We start from the raw sequence: 23,828 nt of genomic DNA, 5'->3' as shown, positions 1-23,828 counted from the left end.
AACTGGATAGTCATGGATACTATTTGTATGCTCTGCATTTTTTTGTTTTTGTTTGTTTGTTTGTTTGATTTTCGGGACAGGATTTTTCTGTAGCTTTGGAGCCTGTTCTAGAACTTATTCTGTAGACCATGCTTCCTTGTACTCACAGAGATCTGCCTGTCTCTGCCTCCTGAGTGCTGGAATTAAGGGCATGTGCCACCACTTCCCAACTTTAGCAATTTTTATTAGGTAATAATAACGGTAATATGACAATGACAGTTTTAATTGGGAAGAGTGAACTCCTATATTCAGTCAGATTTAATATTCTTTGCTGTACATCCAGTGTCAATTTTCCTTTTCATTTTATAGATGAAATTGAAATCCTTAAAGTGATGTAACTGGGACACAGAAACAGAGTTGCATGAATGGAGGTAAGCCATTATATCTTCTTGTGCTCTATTGTCAAATGGCATGTCATTTAAGACTCCGTATTAAGGAGTTATGAAGCACCACCTGTATTCTATCTTGCAAAATCTTGTTGAGTGACAGGCAGTAGGCACATGCAAAAAATAGAATATTGATTATGCCTAGAGCATAACATGCCCCTTAAAAGACTTTTTCATTCTACAGAACTATTTATCAAACTCCCTGTTCTCTCGGGTATTTTTTCTATTCCCTGTCCTGGTGGAATAGTATCCCAGGATAACAACTCTCTGAGAATCTTGCATATATGCCGCTGCATGCCTTAGCATATCACAAATGTTATGGAAAAATTTTCAGACCCTTTTCTAATATCCTCTGTCTGTCCTTTTGTCCTCTCTCTCTCTCTCTCTCTCTCTCTCTCTCTCTCTCTCTCTCATTCTCTGTTACACCTGGTTCTTTCAATTTTTCACTTTAACTACTCTTATGTATTCATCTTGGGGAATATTTCAAAGAACAAGTTTATCATATTAGAATTTAAAATTATTCTTTGACACATGTATCTTGGTATTCTAATTCTTTACTTATCTTTATTTGCAATATAATACTTGAAATTTTTCCTGAACAAGTACTGGATTTATTTTTATTTATTTTTTTGCAATTTTTTTCTTTTTATTGTTTATTTATTAAAGATTTCTGCCTTCTCCCCGCCACCACCCCCCATTTCCCTCCCCCATCAAGTCCCCCTCCCTCATCATCCCTAAGAGTAATCCCGGTTCCCTGCCCTGTGGGAAGTCCAAGGACCACCACCTCCATCCAGGTCTAGTAAGGTGAACATCCAAACTGCCTAGGCTCCCACAAAGCCAATACGTGCAGTAGGATCAAAAACCCATTGCCATTGTTCTTGAGTTCTCAGTAGTCCTCATTGTCCATTATGTTCAGCAAGTCCGGTTTTATCCCATGCTTTTTCAGACCCAGGCCAGCTGGCCTTGGTGAGTTCCTGATAGAACATCCCCATTGTCTCAGTGTGTGGGTGCACCCCTCGGCGGTCCTAAGTTCCTTGCTCGTGCTCTGTCTCCTGCTCATGATTTGGACCTTGAGATTTCAGTCCGGTGCTCCAATGTGGGTCTTTGTCTCTGTCTCCTTTCATCTCCTAAATGTTTTTCTTTGGGTTCACCTTCTTAATTAGCTTCTCTAGGACCACGCATAATAGGCTCAACGTCCCCTATTCATGGCTAGAAACCAAATATGAGTGAGTACATCCCATGTTCCTCTTTTTGGGCCTGGCTCACCTCACTCAGGATATTATTTATTTTTAAAAGGTTGAAAATATATTTCAATATAATGTATAAAAGTAAAGTGTCATTTCTTTCTTTCTTGTATCTGATATTCATACTCTTCCTCAATTCATTTCTTTGATAGATTCATTAATATGAAGCATGAAAAGTATCTGTGGCAGTAAAGACATTTTGTGCATATAAATTAATTGTGAAATACTTTTATAACAATATAGTAAACAGTAAAATATCTGGCTCAAACTTGGGTTCATTGGTCAACCCAAATGCTGAGAATTCTCAAAAGGGATAGACCCCCTTCATTGTTGTTCAATGTTTTATTACCTTCTAAAGTTATGGGCATAGTTGATGAATGTCAGTTTAGGCTGCAGAGATGGTTAAAATGTTAAAGACACTACCTTCCAACTTTCTTGGACAGTTCTCAATACCCACATCCTTTAGGTAGGCGATCCAGTGCCCTCTTGTAGCTGTGTGGGCAGCCACATTCATATACTCAAACACAGAAACACATGCACATTAAAATCATTTTGAAAAAAAAGGAAGAAGTTTGGATTTTACTAATGACATATAAAATATTTTTTCTTGAGTAATATTTTTAATGTAACAGGACTAGAGATTACTGATTTAAGTGATTATTAAATAGAAATGAACAAATAGTTCAAATTAAAGAGTGATTCTATTAGTTAAGAAGACATCAACATTATCTATTATCTAAAATCTATTATCAATAATCTAAAATCATTCTTTAAATGATTGAAGCACCACTTTCTACCTAACTACTCAAAATGCACCCATTAGGAGGTACACATAAAGAAATTAGGTAAAATTACTTCTTAGAAGCTATAGAGAAATAACATTAATTTGTGTGTGCTCTGAGAATTGTTCACAGTTCCCCTTATTAGCTAGGTGAAGTGCTATATTCTTGGAGTTCTCTATTGTGACTCAGTAGAGCAGTCTGTTGATGTGAACTTTCCTTTGGAAGTTTTTAGAATGATTTTTTCATGTTTTTCATCTTCCAAGTACAAACACATTTATTTTATTTTATTAGTCCGTAGTGCTTTCTTACACACTCTAAAAGAGTTACCATGTTATCCACTGTGATTTTTTGTCCTTAAAGCAAAATGTGCTTATTATTAAAATATTTTAAGATGGAGTAACCTCTTTATGACTGTTGACTTTAGCAAATTATTTTGATTAGATGGCCTAACTCACACAGCTGATTTTTTTCATCACAAGAAGTTTGGGATGAAAAATGAATGAAGATCATGTCTAACAATAAAATACACAGGAAGAATTTGACATGTCTGTCATAGTCATATATATTATATATATATATATTGACTTTATTTGTAATTGTATACTCTATATTGCTATAGAATGGGTTACACAGAGAAAACCACAAACCCTTATTTATCAGAGAATAGAATGCTTACATTTACATTTGGATATTGTCTGACATTTTCTGGGGCAATATTGATTGACACGATGTCATGTCACTTCTGTAGTAAACACTGAATTTATCCTCCTATTTGTAAGGCAATTGCCACCGACAAAGATTCTGAGAGTGAAATTGGTGTGTGCAGGTCAATTAGTGGAGATCTTCTTTGGAACAGTGAGTAAAGTCAACACCACCTGCTAGGTGGAGAAGAAAGCGCATGGAGTGTGGATGTGCAATCTGTGACGCCAAGGATGTCACTACCCTTGCTAAGTGCAAAATTTCATAGATTACTGTTTTTTATTACAGTGCTTGTATATTTGTAAACTTTTATTTGAACAGGAAAGGATTTAAAAAGCTCCACAGGTCAACATTTAACATTATTTTTTAAATTGGCACTAAAATAGATTGAATAAAATCTAAGTGTATTCTATTAATTAAAACCTTGTGAGCGTTACCAGGAGTTTGAGGCCCGTCTGATTTACATAGTAAGACCCCGTGTCAAAGAAACAAAAATCAATCAGCCAATGAGTAGGTCAGGCAAAAATTCGAAGAGCTTTGCCCAGTACTCATCCTTGTCTTATACTAATTGCCTGAGAAAGATGCAAATACATCACTCTCTATTTATGAATCAAATATGCAAAAGTAAGAAAATCAAAGTCTAAAACACACTGTTTTGAAAAGAAATTTTATTTTAGCTCAGAAGGAAGAACGTATTTAATTAAGGGCATTACTCCATTTATTGCACTAATTATTTCTTGACATCTATAATTAACATCTAATAGAGAAAGTCATTTGAGTCTATCTTCTTTATAAGCATTATTTTGTTTACTTGTGAATAGAAAAATATTTCAATGACATTGATATTTGCATACTTTATATCAATATTGTTGTTTTGCATGCGTAACTTTTTTTAAAAAAATGATGAAATGCTCTAAGCTATTTGTAGACTTTTTTATAGAACTGAATGGGGTCATTGCTTATCTTGTGTGAACATTGCTGAGCTAATATAAGTGTGTACTTTCTTTAAAGTCAGTGGATATTGGATATTTTTTAAGATATGGAACAAGTTGAGACAGCAATGCATGCCAGGAATAGTACAATACTTTTTTAAACCATACTTTTATTTTTGTTTTAAAATGAGAATCAATTTTATCTGCTTAGAAAACAATCAGAATAAATAAGAAAACAGCCTTTTGATATTTTAGGAAAGGGAGGCATGCATTTTTGATGCATGAAGAATCAGACTTTCTACCTAGTTCTAAGGACTTTCTACCTTTTGCCAGCTAATATTTGTATTGTTCCTTTTGTAATTTATATGTATTATTTTTAAGTGTGTGTGGGTCTGTGTCTGTGTATCTCTGTGTGTGAGAGTATGTCTGTCTATCTTTCTGTCTGTCTGTCTGTCTGTCTGTCTGTGTGTATCTACATGAATAGAGGGAGGCCAGAAGCAGTGGATTTTTGTTTTTCATATGAAGTTGAATATTGTTCCTTCAAGGTCTATGAAGAATTGTGTTGGGATTTTGATGGGAATTGCAATGAATCTATAGACTGCTTTTGGTAGGATTGCAATTTTTATTATGTCAATCCTACCTATCCAAGAACATGAGAAATTTTTCCATTTTCTGGTATCTTCTTCAATTTCTTTCTTCAAAAACTTAAACTTTTTGCTGAACAGGTCTTTAACTTCTTTGGTTAATGCTTCCCAATATATTTTATGTTATTTGTGGTTTTGTGAAGTGTGATGTTTCTCTGATCTTTCTCAACTACTTTATCATTTGTATATAGGAGGGCTACCAAATTTTGAATAGATCTTGTATCCTGCAACATTACTGAAGGTATTTATCAGCTGTAGGAGTTTTCTGGTACAGTTTTTGTGATTAATTATGTATCCTGTCATAATATTGGCAAATAGCAAAAGTTTGAATTCTTCCTTTCCAATTTGTATCCCCTTGATCTCCTTTTGTTGCCTTATTGTTCAAGCTAGAACTTCAAAAGCTATGTGGAATAGATATGGATAGAGTGGACAGCCTTGTCTTTTTTCTGATTTTAGTTGAATCACTTTGAGTGTCTCTCCATTTAATTTGATGTCGATTGGCTGTATCCTGCTTTTATTATGTTTACATGTGTTCATTGTATCCCTGATTTTTATCAAGAACAGGTGTTGGATTTTGTCGAATGCTTTTTCAGCATCTAATGAGATGAGATTTTTTTTTTCAGTTTATTTACATGGTGGACACTCACTTTATAAGCCCCAGGTAGTCCCTGAAACCGGCCAGATACACAGCCCTGTTGAACAGTCAAGCTTATATAAGTAACAAGAACTGTTTGAGAACTATCCCCAAACAGTTTCTTGCAAATGATACTGATATTAAACAAACTGCTAAGAGTTAATACTGTCTTACCTTTTGAGTTTCCTACAAATTATTCAGCTAGCTTTAGGGCTCCAGAATTCATGCCTTGTGCTGTTACCTGTGCTGAAGTAGACTTTCCTTGATATAACTAACTTTGAATTATTCCTCCCTGTAAATTATCCATCACATATTTTCCCGCATGTGACCCCAGTAAACTAATTGACTCTGTCTGTTGGAACGTAGTGATATTCTTTACTTGGTTTGTCATCAGTACCCTTTCTGAGGTATTGAGATGTTTATTCACACATCCCTAGGAAAACTGTCACACAGGCATGGAATATGAGGAAGAAGATGAAAAGAAGAATAGAATATTTTAAATAAAAATCTAATGTTTGAAATATTTATATATAGGTATTAATTATACAAGCTATTTTCAGCATTTGCTTATTTAAATTTATAGAAGTATGCCTATTATCACAGCATTCAGGAAGCTGAGGAAAAAATATTGTAAAATTCAGAGAAAAAGTGTTTCAGAGAGAGAGAGAGAGAACAAAATAAATAGTAAGCTTCAAGTTTGCATTTTGGGATTTATGAGACTTTAAGTGTGTTTTTAAGATTTGAAACAATACCTGAGCCAATCTTTAAAAATAATCAATAAATGGTACTTGTAATCAAAATTATACATTGAAAGACATATTTGAAGACTTAAAGTGATTTATTAAAGTTCATCTTGTTACACTGGATACAGAATTTAATTTATGAAAGGAAAAGTGCAAGAGATAAAAACACAACTTTTTCATACTTTATTATTTTTTACATAAAAACTTATTTTATGTAGTTTTAATGAAATAATACATTTTGCAAACAGCCTTTTAATGAGCTATTTTCTTAAATTGCCAAATAACATTCATAAAATTGCAGAGATTATCAACTTGATGAGAAGAAAACATTAGCAATTATTCAAAATACACCATTAATCAAATTAGGAGTCTTCAAGCCCCACTGTGAATTATATTTTAAAAACAAGCTGCACATTGACAATTTAAAATTTTTCTCTTCTAAAAATCCTCTCAATAGAAGCTATGTTCTGAAATTAGAAGAACACTGAATTTCTCCTATTACAACTCAAATGGAGACACTGAGAATAGTGTTACGTATAGTACTTTTTAAACCAGTTCAGTTACTTTCTGTGGTTCTCCTGTCTTATATTTCTTCTGGAACAATCAACAATAAATATTTATTGTTAATTATAAATAAACAAAAATATTTATTGACTGGATCCTATCCTCCAGGAACCGTAAACTCTGTGGGTTTTAATTGTTAATGAGTAGGACAAAAAAAAAAAAAAAGATGATATAATCATCAAAGAGAATCCTGGAGCACAAAAGCAAACTTTAAAGTTGGTGTAAGGTGATATATATCATTGTCGGAAAGGGTGTGTTAATAAGACAAGATAAGCAAATTAAATAGACCTATAGCTGCTGAAGAAACAGAAATAGTCATCAAAAATCTCACAACTCAAAAAATCCCAGAACCCGATGGTTGCAGCTCAGAATTCTACAAGATTTTGAAAGAAGAACTAATACCAATACACCTCAAATTATTCCAAACAATAGAGACAGAAGCCAAATCTATTTATGAGGCTACAATTACCCTGATAGCCAAATCACAGAAAGACGGTACTAAGAAAGAGAACTACAGACCAGTCTCACTCATGAACATTGATGCATAAATACTAAATAAGATACTGGCAAATCGAATCCAAGAACATATCTCTTAGGATTGGAGGGGGTGGGGTGGGAAGGAACTGAAAGGAGAGGAGGGAGTGGGAATTTGGATTGGTGTGGTTTTTTTTTTTAAGTATTAAAATAAAAAAAAATGAGAATAGAGCCAGCTAAAGCAAGCTCCTGTCCTTATACAAGGTTCATTATCTTCTTGGTGGCACTGCAGGAAACATGGCCTCTTTTGTGTTTTGCATAATGGGAATCCCCTGGGAATATCTATTGCTCTAGGGGACACATGGCATGTTTCTCAGTTCACTTCATTTATCTCTGCTGTTCCCCCGTCCCTCAGGCCTCTTCTCTTAGGAATGGTTTCCAAGAACCATTGTTGCCTAACTTATAGACCCATCCTCACTTTAGCGGTACCATATGGCATAGAGGCTTGGTTTTACTCACCCCACCCACCTCCAGACACACATATCTGGAATTTTGTGTATTCCTTTTTCTTGTGAGTTATTTCGAAGCACATTCATGATTTTGTCCCTCATTTTCATTGTAAGTTCATATTCACTTTCAAACCTATTTGAAACCTTGTATTTCTTTTTCAAAATGTCCTACATCACCATCTCTACCTCCTTCTAATGAACTTCAGATTTTATAAAATGTGAATATTTTCTTAATTATATCTCTCATAAAGGATGACATGCATAGCAATATTACCCCAGGGTTAGAAAAATGGGCAAGAGAGACCTTCTGATTGCAGAAGTTGTTTGAATGACTTATGAAATGAATATTGTCCTTGTTGTGTACCTGTCAAGATTCTGAACAGCTGCTATCATATGGGGAATCAGTACTTCACTCCTAGCCAAGAGGTGCTCATGTAACATAAGATAAAGAAAATTTCTGCGTATATTTTGTGATGAAGTTTAAATTATTGTAATATTAAAAACCAGTATCGGGTGGTATTTCTGTTGTTTGTTTTCATTTATGACCCACACCTGCAAGCTAGGATGAATTTACAAATTGTGATGGAAAACTATTATGCAGAATGAAGATCACTACACCTGTTTAACTGCAGCAATCATTCTTAGCATCATGTGCCCTATGAGCACTAGCCATGGGCAATATTCATTTCATAAGTCATTCAAACAATGTATATTGTGCCTAGGCTCCCACAAAGCCAGTACGTGCAGTGGGATCAAAAACCCATTGCCATTGTTCTTGAGTTCTCAGTAGTCCTCATTGTCCACTATGTTCAGCGAGTCCGGTTTTATCCCATGCTTTTTCAGACCCAGGCCAGCTGGCCTTGGTGAGTTCCCGATAGAACATCCCCATTGTCTCAGTGTGTGGGTGCACCCCTTGCGGTCCTGAGTTCCTTGCTAGTGCTCTCTCTCCTTCTGCTCCTGATTTGGACCTTGAGATTTCAGTTCGGTGCTCCAATATGGGTCTCTGTCTCTGTCTTTTCTTATTCTTACATTGTACTTAAGATCAACCTATTGCAATCCCTCTCCCTTTCACCTCACCCTCTGCCTCCTACTATTGTACACTCAAATGTTAGAGTGCTAAAACTTTAAATTTCATATGTGAATATCATGCAGTAATATTTCTTAGTCTGCATATTTCATGTTACAATAATCTCAAGTTCCACACATGTTGTCACAATTGTCAAGATTCTATTGTTCTTAGTGACAGAATATTATTTCAACATATAAGTAACACACCACTCTTATCCTTTTACCAGTTGCTAGGCACTGGGCCATTTTTGTTACCTGTCTACTATGACTAGTGCTGGTAATAAACTTCATTGTACTAATGTCTTTTCAGTATAATAGTTTGGTTTCCTTTAACTATATACTGAGTATTCAGATCACTCAATCATATGCCAATTCTATGTCTAATTTTGAAAGAAAATACATATTGTTTTTCCATAATAGTAACAATGTTTTATATACCCAACAATAGTCGGGGTCACTCTAATATGTTCATAGTCTTTTTAAGATTGAACTGTTTTATGAGTATTTTGCCTACGTGTATGTAGATGCTTTGTATGCATTCCCACAGAGGTCAGAAGAAACTATTACAGACCCTGGAACTGAAGATACAGATGATTTTTGAGTCACCTTGTGGAGGCTAAGACACAAACCTGGTTGTCTGCAAGAGTAGTCAGTGTTTTTAACTGTTAAGCCATCTCCCCAACACTTATAATTTTGACTGTAGAAATTCTAACTGGAATCTCTGTTTGGGATTTTGATTAACACCACTATAATTAGTGATACTGAATATTTTCACATTAACCTTTTACATTTATTGTAGTTATTATTTTATAATCATTTATTTCTTATTTCTAATTTTTTTCTCCTGGGTTCTTCGAGTACTTTTCATATTCAGGATATCAGTTCCTTGTCTGATCTGTGGTTTTCAAATATTTCCTTTACTGTGTTGATTGTTACCTTTCAAACCAAAAAATTAATTTTTTTAAGGTTACTGAAAAATGCAGTTCATTCCAATGACCCAAAATAGTTTTATAATTTCTTCCAGTTGATTTCAAATCTTGTGAGAAGTTGCAATCTATGTTCATTCCTCTGCATATTGGTGTACAATGGTCTCTGTACCCTTTATTGAAAATGTTGCCATTCTTCAATGTGCGATCTCAGCACTTACATTGAAAATATATTGGCTATAAAAGTGTTGGACTACTTCTAGGTTTATGTGCCTAATTTTATACCAGCACTGTGTTGCTTTGACTATAAATTTTCAGCATTAACTAAGAGAGATGGCATATGCTTGCTTCAGCTCCTCACCCTTGAAACAGTGACATGAGAGGATTGCCCCCACTTCTAACTGATTTATGGAGTGAGTTGCAGGGCATTCATGGACAATGTGAGGTCTGCCTTTAGAAGGAGAAAAAAAAGAAGGAAAGAAATAAGGCTGGCAAGATGTTGCACATTCAATGTGTGGTTTTAGTACTTTGAAAGTTAGCTGTAGGTGAAACATCATGGACATAGGTGATTGGTAGCCTGAGTTTCATCCATAGAACTCACATGAGGAAGGCAAGAACATTCACACATGGGTGTTGAATATTTACTCTCTACATGTAAAATAAATACTATAAATTAAAACATTTTCAGTGCATATTTAAGTCTGGTTGGATAATATTTCCTTCCATATTTTGGGGGCAAATAATTTATTTGGTTGGTAATATTTTGTGTTCTTTTTATCAAACAAATTCTAATTTCTTTTATAGTTCTATGAGATGTACCATTAGTATTTTTTTACTAGAAAAAAGGGGACATATATTGCCTATTTTTCCAAGATGGATATCGAAATAGTAGAACACTTCAAGGGCATAATAATGATTAACAATGCAGAATTAGTCATAAGTTACTATTCATAAAAATCAATGTCTGGTGGCTTCAGTACTCTATTCCATCCTCTAAAAATAGCTATTACTATTTTGTTTATAATTATTGTATATATTGAAAGGGACATAATTATATTGAACAGTCTGGAAGACCAGGATATCCTATTATCGACACTGTAAGAGAGCATAACAATGTCCTAGCTTGGTTCTTATTGCCATGATAAAGAACAAAAAAAAAAGGTTTAGGGGAGAAGGAGTTTATCACATCTTACAGGTGAGAGACCATTATGAAGGGAAACCAAGCAAATGATTCAAGAAAGCAGCTGAGGTAGAGGTCATAAATGAAGGCTACTAAATACCTTGCTCTCAATGGCTTGCTCCACCTGCCCTCCCATACCACCCAAGGTCTCTTACTACAGGTGGAATCACTCCTTGTGCATCACAGATCAATCATCACTTCTCACATCAGTCATCAATTAAGCAAATCTGATGAAATCATTTTTTATGTATTTTCTTCTTTCCACATCATTGTACCTGTGTCAAGTTGACAAAAACCTACCAGGACTAAAAATAAGAAGTCCATAGTACAATATCCTGATGAACACAAATACAAAAAATGGTCAACAATGTATTAACAAACCTAATCCAACAGTACACATAAAATATTATTTATCTCAATCAAGTTGGTATCCATCCCAAGGACAACCCATGAATTTTATAAGTAACATTAATACATTGAGAGATGAAACATGATTACCTCTATAATTCAAGAAAGGTAGTTAATAAAATCCATATCCTTTATTGATAAAAACCGTGAAAGACATGCTATAGAAACAAAGTTTTTCAATACTACAAAGGCTGTGATTAAAATAAAACTTTACATTTCTTAGTGAAAGGGGAAATTAGTAAATATTCTCATTATGATTTTGATAACTTGAATGAGAAAGGCCCCATACTTGATTCCCAGTTGGTAAAATTGTTCAGACAGCATTAAGAGGTGTAGCCTTGTTAGAGTTGCTCTGTATCTGGTGACTGTAGGTTAAGATGTAAGCTCTCAGCTAACGCTCCAGGGACATGCCCGAATGTCAGCTGCCTTGCTTCCTGCCACAGTTTGAAACTGTGTGCTACCAAGTAAATTCCTTCTTCTCTAAGGTGTCTTTGTCACGGTATTTTATCATAGGAATACAGAAGTAACTGAGACATTTATCTGTTACAAAACAAAGATGCTTAGCTATATCGTTTCTCTCTAGCTCTGTAACAGTGGTCCTGAAGAGCTATCAGGGCAGAGAAAGGAATAAATAGTCTTCATATTGGAAAGGTAGAAGTCGATCATCACTGTTTCAGAATGGCATGAAGATAGATGGATAGATAGATAAACATACAGATAACTAGGTGATAAATAAATGATCAATAGATGGATAGATAAATAGACAGATCAACCGACAGGTATGAATGAACTTCTGGAGCTGAAAAAGAATTCAGCAAAGTTGTAAGATTAAAAAAAATACAACATTAATAATCAGGAAGTTATTTTTTAGTGAGAATAAATGTCTTAAATGGCCAAATCAACATTACAAAATGTGTAACTTATTTAGTTGTGTTTTAAACCACTGATATTGTATTACATTATCTAAGTAACCATGTAAATCAATAAATATAACACTAAATCTGTATTTTCTCAACATTAAATGTAAAATTAAAGATTTAATATAGTCTATCTTATGGCGAATAGAGTTGTACTTAGGAAAAATTGTAATAATACTTAAGGAAAAATTGTAGTCACGCTTATATTTACAAAACTATATTATAAAAATTGGATAAGTAAAATTCAAACACTGTGTTTTCTAGTCTTGGAATCTATTTTCAGTATGTCTGAATAAATGCTATGCCATGGAACTCTATATATTTTTTAAAACCAAAAGTACCCGATGACTACAAGTGCTAATTCACGTTTGTTACCACTCAGCTTATTAAAAAACATTACAATATAACCAACACCATTTTATTGCCTTTACATTTACAAACCATTTCAGGGAATTAAACTGAAGTCCACTGGGAAAGTTCTGTATGTTCAGTTGCTCTGTGATGTAAAGATAGAAATGCTGAGTTTCATCATAATAATAAATAATTAAAGATATATCCCTTACAACTATAATCTATAGCACTTCATTTTTACTTGTCCTTGGAGAGTGTCAGTTACATCTTAATAATGCATCACTCATGAGAATCTAGCAAGTAGCTCTTCAAAAATTCCAACATGAAAAGAAATGTCAGACTTTATAGATATGTGACCTAACCTTTGACAAGGAAGAAGCTGTATGGTTAAATAAGAATAAATCTTCTTTTTAAGAAAATAATATTATTATAAAATAATAATTTAAATAACTTAATTAATTAATTTTTGAAACAAAGATTAAAAAGCAGCTCTTACTAACTGTGACACATAAAATCTTCCTTAGTCTCTTGAGTACTTGGAGTGTAAGAATGGACCATCATACACTGCTAGTAATTTAATTTTTTCCATTATTATATAAGTTCTTAAGAAAACTACATTAATGATACTATGCAGTATATTATTCATTTAATTTTGTTCTTATCATCTTATTTTAATAATTATTCATCAATCTATGATAAAGGAAAAGATCTTTCATTAGAATATTAATGAGAGACTATCTCAGACGCACATATGGAAATGACTCAATATTTAAGATATCTTCCTCTTCATATAAATAAACAAACACAGTTTCAATGTTTTTTGTTCAATTTAGTTTCACAAAAAGTTTTGCCTTTATGTGAAGAAAAGAATACTAACAAGGCAGAGGGTTGGAAATTTTTTACTTGTCATTGAACAAATCAATCAATTTTACTCCTCCCCACAGAACACTTTTTGATAATGATTAGCATGTTATGGATGAAAAGTACAAACATATAAGACATTATCAAAATATGCAATGTAAAATGTATGTAAAGGGCCTAATGGGAAATCAATGAAATAGCAGTCTATTATGTTTCATTTAGAGCAAACAATTAAACTTGATTATGAAGGATAAATAAACTTTTTACTTCTAAACAGAGACAGAGAACCATTGGAGAAAAGAGACATTCTTATAAAAGTTAAAATTTTTTGAAAGTTAATACTTTGTTTTAGATGGAGGAAGTAAATAATATAATTACAAGTAAATGTTCACAATATTTACTTTTGTAAATTTTATAATAAATGTTACTGTAATATATTATGATAATATAATTATGAATAGATTTTAATAACAGCAGTGACTAATGCATAATTAACTATTTTATTTCCTTTTGAGGTATGTTCTTACTACATTGATACCATGGTCTCAAATGCTCCATCTTCTTGTCTCATCCTTTTCTCTACTCAGTGAGCAAGCAAGAGCTATATTATCAAACAGCAGTGTATATATATATATATAGAGAGAGAGAGTTTATATATATTATATTAGTTTAATTGTTCTAAAATAATTTTCAAAATCAAGACACAATGTCAATTAACATGAATTGATTATCTCTTAGTTTTCTGTTGGAAAAATTAAAAATGTTCACGGTGTTCCAACAAAGACAATACAAGAAAACATCATGGAAAACAGGACAGTGCAATGATTCATTTGTGATGCTTAACAGATACAAATTAGAGCATATCTAAAGACTGGATTATCAATGCAATTCTACATATAAGAAAATTCCACACATATTATTGCTAATGTAATCTTGTAAACTACATTCAGGATTGTATTGTTAAAAAGGATAAATAAAATTGGCTTCCAAATAGAAGAAAAATAAAGGTCTTGATTTATAATGTACTTAACATACTTATTTTAAGGTTGCATGGAAATGCATCTTTTATGTTAAACATCAAGTAAAAAAACTAAGTTTTGGAAATCTAGTTTCATTAACAAGTGTGTAATTATTGAGATGTACTACATTTCAAAGGTATCTAATTTTGAAATGATAGAGGAAACAGAGAAAAACAAACAAAAGCTATACAAAAGTGTTTTGGCAATGTTTATGATAGATGAGGTTCTAGAGAGAGCCATACACTGATTGACAGATAGTCATGAACACTGTAAATAGAAGTATAGTCAGACAAAAACTGAGAGCATGCTGCTTTTTCTCAGACCTGATGTTACCAGTGCAGCTGGGGCGTGGAAGGCAAAAATGGTGTCCAAGGAGATGGAAGTGAACATGGGCAAGTTGCTCAAGGGTGTCAAAAGGTACAGTCCTGAGAACCCGGCTACCCTGGGGTAGGTGGAGACATGGGACCAAGAGAATGCCTATGATCTAGAGGCCAATCTGGCTGTCCTGAAACTGAACCAGTCCAACCGAGCCTTCTATTAGACCACAGTCACTCCCCAGACTCTCCTGAAAAACCTCTGCAACCTAGCCCACATAAGCTTCCCTCTCTGTACCTGTAGATCTATCAGACACGTTAAGAAGAGTGACTCATCCAACAGATCTTGTACCTCAGGGGCCTGCTGAAGACAAGGCACCTTCAAGACATCTGACAAGCCCTGTATGAAAGCAACGACTTCCTGAGAGGCATTAATGGGTTTGAAGAAGAAAATTTATCTGCCGTGCTGTGGACAACATGTACCAGTACATCTGAGTTACTCGCTGATATCCATGGAGATCTGACTAGCAACCACTGAAAATATGGATGAGCAAGCATAGCTGGATCGCAGGCAAGAAGCCAGGAGGAGAGCTTCAAGCCCAAGAGCATCGTGGAGAAGACCAACGTCGACAGTGTGTCCAGAAACTGTGTGTGCTTTTAATAAGGATTTATGTACTCCAAAATAATGTTGTCAAACTTTATTAAATGCTATAAAATATACGAAGCACATTAGACAAAGAAAACACACCCAGTAAAAAGCCCTTGATTAGGCAACTACTCTACTGTAATCTTAGTTCTTAGTTAGAATTTATTTGGGGAATTTTATTGTGTGGCATGAGAGGCTAAAATGGAAAACCCTTCATTTTCACCAATTGACTAAAGATGACCTCCATTTACAATCTGAGACTCCAACAAAATATATACGAGGGAGCAGCATGAGAATGAAGCTTGCGGCTGGCCTGATGATTATATTTTTAGACTGTCTGTCTATCTACCTATCAATAAATCATCGGTTTATCTGTACTTATATTTTTATGTTCAAATACCTTTCCTAAACTCCACCACTGTTTTGTAAACCTCAAAAAATATGGAAGACTAATTTCACTGATCATTAAAAATGTAATAGTTGCTATCACCTTTTCTTGAAAAACCTTGACAAGCATAAGCTAAACAGCAGTTAATAGGTCTAAGAACTCAGACTAGAACATAAGATTCAAGGTCAACAAGTGGTGTGAGGACTTTTTATCTAAAATATAGGAAAAGAACATTTTCTAATGTTGCCTGGTTCACATATATATATGTGGTCCATATATATATGGAATACGCAATCTCTTGATTGTTATTTCTTTAAGGATGAATCATAGCCCATTTGTACCTAATATTAATAGAGTATATGTGCAATGGTCCTTTACCATTTGTCTCAGAATCAAAATATAAAAGATATATACAGTGCAAGCTCGCATGTGCAGGAATATTCTGCTATTTATAGGACATTTATTTAGCAATATATTTAATGTTCACTATTTGAAAAGTACTGCAAATTTGAAAGTTAAAAAACAAAGCTTTTGCTGCCTGAGGGATCTTCTAATGTGGTAATTGTGACATTATAAAAGTTTGTATAGTGATTACAATATGTGACAATTAACCATAATATAATATGTTTAAGAAATTGAGAAACATTGCTCTTTCTGTGGTCAAATTAAAGAACAAAAATTATTATTCTTTTTCTGCATAATTCTGGTCCATTTTCACATTACACAGAACTTTGAGCTCTTTCCATTACATTACATGCCCATATATGCCTAACCTATATATTTTAATGATCCATATCTAGTTCACTTTGCAAAATAATTAGAAGCATCAAATTAAAATAACAGGTTATCTTCAAATATTACACAGAAGTTTGAACACTTTCCAGTATATTAAATTCCCATGCATGTCTAAACTCTTCATAATATTATAATATATGCTTATTACAGTATGAAAAATAATATTAAAATCATTAGCATCAACATTAAAATGAAACCATGCTAACTTCTAAGATTATAGACAAGTTTAAACTTTCTACTGCCTTAAATTCTCATTCATATTTAAAGTGCAAAATATTTTATGATATATATTTTGATAGCATAAAACTAAAGATATTAAATTTATGGAGGTAAAATAATGGGTTATCTTCAAGGTAACATCACACCTGTTGAAACATGAATACAAAAAATGGTTCTTCAGGTAAGTGTAATAGACCCAAGCAATGATTTATCATTTAACTGCAATAATATGAGACACCAAATCCGAAGACTACATTGAATCATATATTGCTAGGTGGAAGGAGTCAATCTTTTTTTTAAAAAAGAAAGAAACTCAGGCTTATATAAAGTTTTAGAAGATGAAGATGCTTAAGACGCAAGCCTATCAACCAGGGTTTCATGCCCAGAGGTCCACGTCAAAGTAGAGAGAGAGAGAACCTGCTCTACAAATGTGGTCTCTGATTTCCACATGTACACATTGTCATGCATGTACACCCTCATACATATTACACACGCACACACACACACACACACACACACACCAATAATAAAACCCCAAGTATTCTGGAATTCCATGTGTACAGCAGCCTGGAAATGAAAAGAATAATGAGACAAGTTTGTTGAACGTGAAGATAGTGCTCAGGGATTGGATGGTGGATATATAATGAACAATGAACAATGGAGATATTAGGACATGAAAATACTCTGTGTTATTCAGTGTATTAGCATATACTTATCATCATATGTTCTCAAAACCCAAGGGACAAAACAGAGAAAAATGAACCTTAAGTTATATTTTGTATATTAGATGACTTTGATATATACATGTCAGATTATCAGTGTTAAGTAATGTTCCTGCTCTGCTGAACTGCACTGGCCATGGTGGTGTATGAGCTATTGTGGGTAAGAGCATTTCTAAAATCTATACTATTTGCCTTCTGTAAACACAAAACTTATCATTTAAAAAATCATTATGCAAAACAAAAAAGTGACTTAACATATTCTTGTTTTAATAAAATCCTGGATACATTACTAAATTTTGGGCAATTCATTTTGTCTTTCAATATCAGGTTTATTGAAGGTAAAATTCAGAAGCTAAAAGAATACAGAGTGTATTATGTAGTCAATCACATTTGTCTTAAGAAATGGTCTGTTACTTATAATTTTCAAATGATCATAATTTCGGAAAAAAATCATTACTTTAATTTTTTGTTCTGGATAAACAATGAGGTAAAGTGAGTGATCTATCAGACAATCAATGACTGATTTCATAAATGGATCTGAGGGTTTCAAAGCAAGGGCTTTTTCTTAGATTTATTTACTCTTTGATAATTTCAGGCATTAAACAATATATTTTTATTATATTCTATCTTATCACATGCATTCTTTCAGTTTCTCCCCTCTTCCCTTCTCACCTGACATAATGCTTCTCTTAAAAAAAGAGAAAACAGCCGGGCGGTGGTGGCGCACGCCTTTAATCCCAGCACTCGGGAGGCAGAGGTAGGCGGATCTCTGGGAGTTCGAGGCCAGCCTGGTCTACAAGAGCTAGTTCCTGGATGGGCACCAAAGCTACAGAGAAACCCTGTCTCGAAAAACCAAAAAAAAAAAAAAAAAAGAGAGAGAGAGAGAGAAAACAGAAAAAAAAATGGGGACATGGGAGGCCTGCTCCTTTCTCAACAGAAACAGAGGAATGAATTGGGGGTGTGCGTGACAGAGGGGAAGATGTGTGAGGGAAGGGAGGAGACAAGAGAGAGGGGAAATTGTCATAGTAAGGAAAAATAAATTAATTTGACAAAAAAAAAAATCCTAAAAGCTATTGGTTCTGATTCGCCTTGACCAACTTCTCCTGACCCTGAGGCCAGCCTAGAGTGTTGTTGATAGTCTCTGTGTCATTCCATTGAAGATAATTGAGTTTCCTTCTCCCAACTTCTCACCTAGGGTATGGGCTTTGTGGCTCCTCTCTGCTGGAATTTTGTCTAAATTTGGAAGCTTTTGCAAGTCTTGTGTATGCTATCACAGTTCCCATGAGTTCATATGTGCGTCAGCCTTATTTATGTCTGCAAATGTTATTTCCTTAAAATAACTCATCATCTCTGGCTCTTACAATCTTCCCGTCCCTTCTTCTACACAGATTCCTGAGCCCAGCTAGGAGGGATGTGATAAAGACATCTCATTTAAAGCTAGTACACCAAACTCTCGCACTCTCTGCTTGTTATCCTGTTATGCATCATTATGTTAATAATCCTCTTCATAAAGAAGAAACTTCTCTGATGAACACTGAAAGAAACACTGATATATGGGCAGAACAATATGCTCTGAATGATTGAGGTGCAAGAGATCTTCAAAAAGATATGCTTTTTCTAATGATATTGGTTTCCATTCACAACTTGATAACAAAATCCTATTGCTGAAGATACTACGTACTTATGGCATATAACATGGGTAAATCTATTGTGTACTCAGCTGGAAGATTCACCCATATTAGGTAGTGTTACTGCTGTATATGGCTGCATGAAGCTGGCAGAGTTGAGCCCCAAAATAAGGCTGATTAAAATCTCATGCGATAGTCAGTTTTATTCATGGTATCAAACAATTTACATTCTGAAGGCATTCGGAGGGCTCATCAAGGTCATGTGAGCAAAGTTCACCTGAATCCAAGTATACATTTGCTAGGGCAAGATCACATGACATGTGAACAAGTCATGAGAACAACTCATGCTTGGAAACATCACTCTCAATGATAATGAGTAAAATTATTTGCTAATCTAAAGCAAAAGCCACTCCTACTATACCTGGGAGAGACATGAAGGAACGTTCAAAGAACAAATCCTGACTATGGAGGAACAAAGGTTACAAGAATCTTTTTACCTGGAGATCTCTTGGCCATTCTCAGAGATCTCCTCACAATGCTTCATTCATGGACTGTGTTCTGAAAAGGTACTGTTCACTCACTGTCGGAGTAGAATAATAAACTTCAACCTCATTCACCTAGAAGTTTTGTGAGTTATACTAAAGACTGGTCTATAAAGTATGTCCAGGGGTCCAATAGTGGCTAAATATAAGGAAGTAACCAATCACATTGTTATTGGAATTAGCCCCACTCCATGAGAAGGAAATCATACATGGTACTGGCAATGATGCCAAGAATCTGAGAATAAATAGGTCAAGACACCAAGAAGGAATTATGGCAGGTCTGCAAACTCAACTAACTACCCATGGTTGGTAATGCCATGGATCCCATGGGGAGAACTGACGACTGTCACTACATTAAACTAGCATAATAATCAACTGTATTATAAATACTAACCCTTATTTCCAGAGACAAGTGTATACCTCACCTCTTATCAAAGAAGCTCCATTTTGCAACAGAAATGATTTAAGAAAGACACCAGTAGTCGATATGCAGGCATAAATGACTTGAGCTCCAAGCCCCACCTTTATATCTATAATATAGTTCATGCATCTATTCCTTGGGGATCATGGTGGAAAAAATATGGATCAAAGATTTTAATAGCCAGAGGACCAGAGATGTACCAATGAAGTTTCAGCAAGATGGCTCCCTAAACAAGGCATGAACAATTGAACCAATTAAAGAAAGCTTTCTAAAAAATCTGATGAAAACAAAGCAAAATTTGAAACTTTTCTGTGATGTGACTCCATCTCATACTTCTCAAAGTTTTTTCTTTTTTGCTATACAATCTCAACTTTTCTGATGCAAACTAATTTTTCTTGTTCAAATTTCTCAAGAAAAATAACAGACAAAACACACAATGTGTACATTTCTAAAATTGTATGAACATGCAGAAGAAACAAAATGAGACAATTTAGATACAGCTTGCTATCTTTTCCTGACAACAATAGAAATGTGCAAATTCAGAATTACAGCTTCTGCACGAAATTTGACACATGGACAAAGAAGCTGCTGACATGAAGAGTTCTCTAACAACTTTGCTGGATGAACTGGATTGCAGATATTAAATACTTTTCACTGTGTATCAGGGGAATGCGACAAAATTATATATCACTCTCCATAATACGGTATCCAAATCTGCATTATTCATTTATGTTGAATATAAACAAGAACACAAGAGCAAACAAAATTAATGAAAACAGATACGGACTAAGCAAGCCTCTTCTTCTTACAAATCTCAATTTCAGAAAGGTACCTAGTGATGGGGTTAACAATTGATCTTTGCTAAACTGCACAGTTTCTACTATGTGCAAAACTTCCTCTTCTTTCACCTGAACCCTAATATCTACCTAATAGTACTGGTATTAGAGGCACATGCTAATGTTTAATGTTTATTTGTTTCTGTGTTTTTGTGTTTAATCTTTTTTTTAACTTATTGACATCCTAATATTAACAACTCTTTTCCCCTTTCCTTTCTTCCTTCCATATTCTCTAATATACACCACCATGCTTTCTCTCAAATCCATGGACTCTCTTTCTTTAAGTGTGTGTAGTGTGCATGCGTGTGTGTCGGGATCAAACTTGGAGTTCACTGCACAGCAGATAATTACTCTGCCAACACACACACACACACACACACACACACATATATATATGTCACATATTTTAAATGTTCGTTTGATGTTTATAATATATTAATCTAAAGAACTGCCAAAATTTTCCTTCATTTGATTGATATATGCAATATTACTGAAGATAAGGTGAAAATCAAGGTGTGTATGTCAGAGAATGGGCTCTCATTCTAGGTGTGTTAAAATGAAGTAATACATGCTTTGAATGAGGAGGCTTGAGTTATCTGTATTATTTCTGCCTTTTTTTGAAATATAATTGAGAGTTACTAAGGATTGTAACAAGATAGAAGCAAGTTGTCATTTATCATTGTCCAGTGTTTTTATTCTTCTGAAATCTTTCATCCCTCTCTTAGAAGCCTTTCAACCAAATTGAACTGAATAAATCATCTATAGAGCTTGACGTGGCATGTCACACAACTGCCTTTACTTCATTGTTGATAAAATTCTAACTCTTTCAGCAACCAGGAAGGTATGCGAGAAATGTCACTGAAACTTAAGTTTTAAACTGTTTTGCTTTATAGTTTTAAACTGTTTTGCCTAGAGCTCACTGTATAGCCCAAGTTGACCTTGAAGATGTGATTCTTCAGCTTCTGATTCCTGACTGATTGCATGACATATACGTGTCATGATAAATGGCTGTGGTTTGGCTATTACTTAAGTACACCTTCGAAAAAGACTTAATTAAATTTAAGTGCCATTATAATGCTTGAAGGGGTGCAAATTTAATCTATGATGTTCAGAGGTGAGGTCTTTAAGAGGTGATTTACATTAAATAAGGGCATTAGAATAGATTCTGGAAGACTGAATTCTGATGGCTTTATAAGAAACTAAGGGTAAAGAAGCTCTACATACCCACTTATGCTTCCTGTCTTTTGCTCAATGACATTTAATACTGCTTTGGGATACTGCCAACAAGAATGCCATTATGCAATATAGACCTTGTATCTTGAGAGTCATAATCTGAAATCATTTTTTCTCCTTAACCCGTGTTATTGTGCTCTTGACAACATACAACAGACACTTCATATGCAAATCACATAACTTTAATACTGATTTGAATATATATATATATATATATATATATATATATATATATATGGACCTAGTTTTACATCATAATCAATTATAAGAAGCAATGATTACAATTCCAAACTCAGACATAGTACCTTGCACCCTGATTGACATATAACTGCTTCAGTCTTGTCTTTAATGGTATACTAAAAATATTTTAACCAAATTGTTTTTAGGAACTGCAGAAAATTTCTTAGAAGTTAAAATGGAAATCTTCCCACCTTAAAGTCATTATGGTATAAAAGTCACTGCAGACAACATATAATAAACCTAGTGCTTTTGTTCTAGAAGTAACATAGTATTATCTAGAAATCACAAAGGTAAAATGATGAACACCAAAAGAGAGAGAATAAATTTATCAGTTTTGCTTTAGGGAAAGTCTTGTGCTTTATACTACAATTTTTAAAGAAACAAAGTAAATAAGATTAAGGTCCTAACTCATATATATTTTATGAAATTCAGATTCATTTTCCATCAGAAGTATTTGAGACAACCAGCTCTAGATAAGAACTAATAATACAATTTGGGAGTTAGTAACTTCAGTAAAAGAAAAAAAATCCTATTTATGTATATATCACTGTTCCATTTGATCCTCCTGTCACCTGTGGTTTATGCAGTAAGTTTATTATAGCATTTACTCCAACGTCATACAGTTAACCTTATAGTCATTTTAATGTAGACTTCAGGCAATACAGTGAAAACTGACATTTGAGTTAGAAACAGTTTGCGGTGCTTAGCCTGATGCCTAAGAAGTAAAATAACTAAGAGAAAAGCACTCTATTCACAGCAAGACTAGGAATCTTGCAAAGCATGAGCTACAACAACCTGAATTTCAGGTCGTTTTCTTAAGTATAAGACTTGCTATTGAAGACACATAGAAGTAACACACCCATCAGCAAAGAAATTAGTCATGGCGTGTTCGGGCAGAGTATACGCTAGGCATCTTTTCTGGTAAGAGAGGACATAACATTGGCATTGTAGTTAGTGACACATATCACATAAACGTTAACATTTTCTTTTTACTGTATGCCCACACATGGAGAAGATATAAATGTCAACTATACAGGTGTTTTTGTATCCATGTATGAGGCAGAAAGTCCATTTATATAGCCACAGTATATTAATGGACTTCCTTTAAATAATGTGATGCAACAGGTTAAGTACCTCTATTCATTTAGAGATTGGTAAATTATTGAGTAAAGTTCTAGGACAAAAACCATAAAATAGTACCTTTTTGAAAGCAAAAGAACAAGTATTTTCCAGAGAACTCTTAAAGTTCTTAAAGATAGCAAGCCTTCCTCTCAACTCCACTAAGACCAATGGTTAAACACAGGGAGCAAAATGTCAATCTTAGAATTCAAAGAATGAAAAGAGAAACAAAGAGGAAGGAAAGAGCTGAACAAATATCTCTGAGAGATAACTGTGGAGCAAAACACCGGACAATGATAAGGGCATAAAGTGTCTTCAGAGATACACAATGTTTGCATCAAAAGC

At 34.0% G+C, this 23,828-nt stretch overlaps 1 pseudogene; it reads left to right on the top strand.

The window, feature by feature from the left end:
• The first annotated feature begins 14,684 nt into the window (after positions 1-14,684).
• Positions 14,685-15,355, top strand: LOC130866190 (eukaryotic translation initiation factor 3 subunit K-like; annotated as a pseudogene).
• Positions 15,356-23,828: the final 8,473 nt, after the last annotated feature.

This window comes from Chionomys nivalis, chromosome 25 (genome assembly GCF_950005125.1).
Source record: "Chionomys nivalis chromosome 25, mChiNiv1.1, whole genome shotgun sequence".
Taxonomy (NCBI): Eukaryota; Metazoa; Chordata; class Mammalia; order Rodentia; family Cricetidae; genus Chionomys; species Chionomys nivalis.
This window is presented reverse-complemented; position numbering and strand designations above follow the sequence as displayed.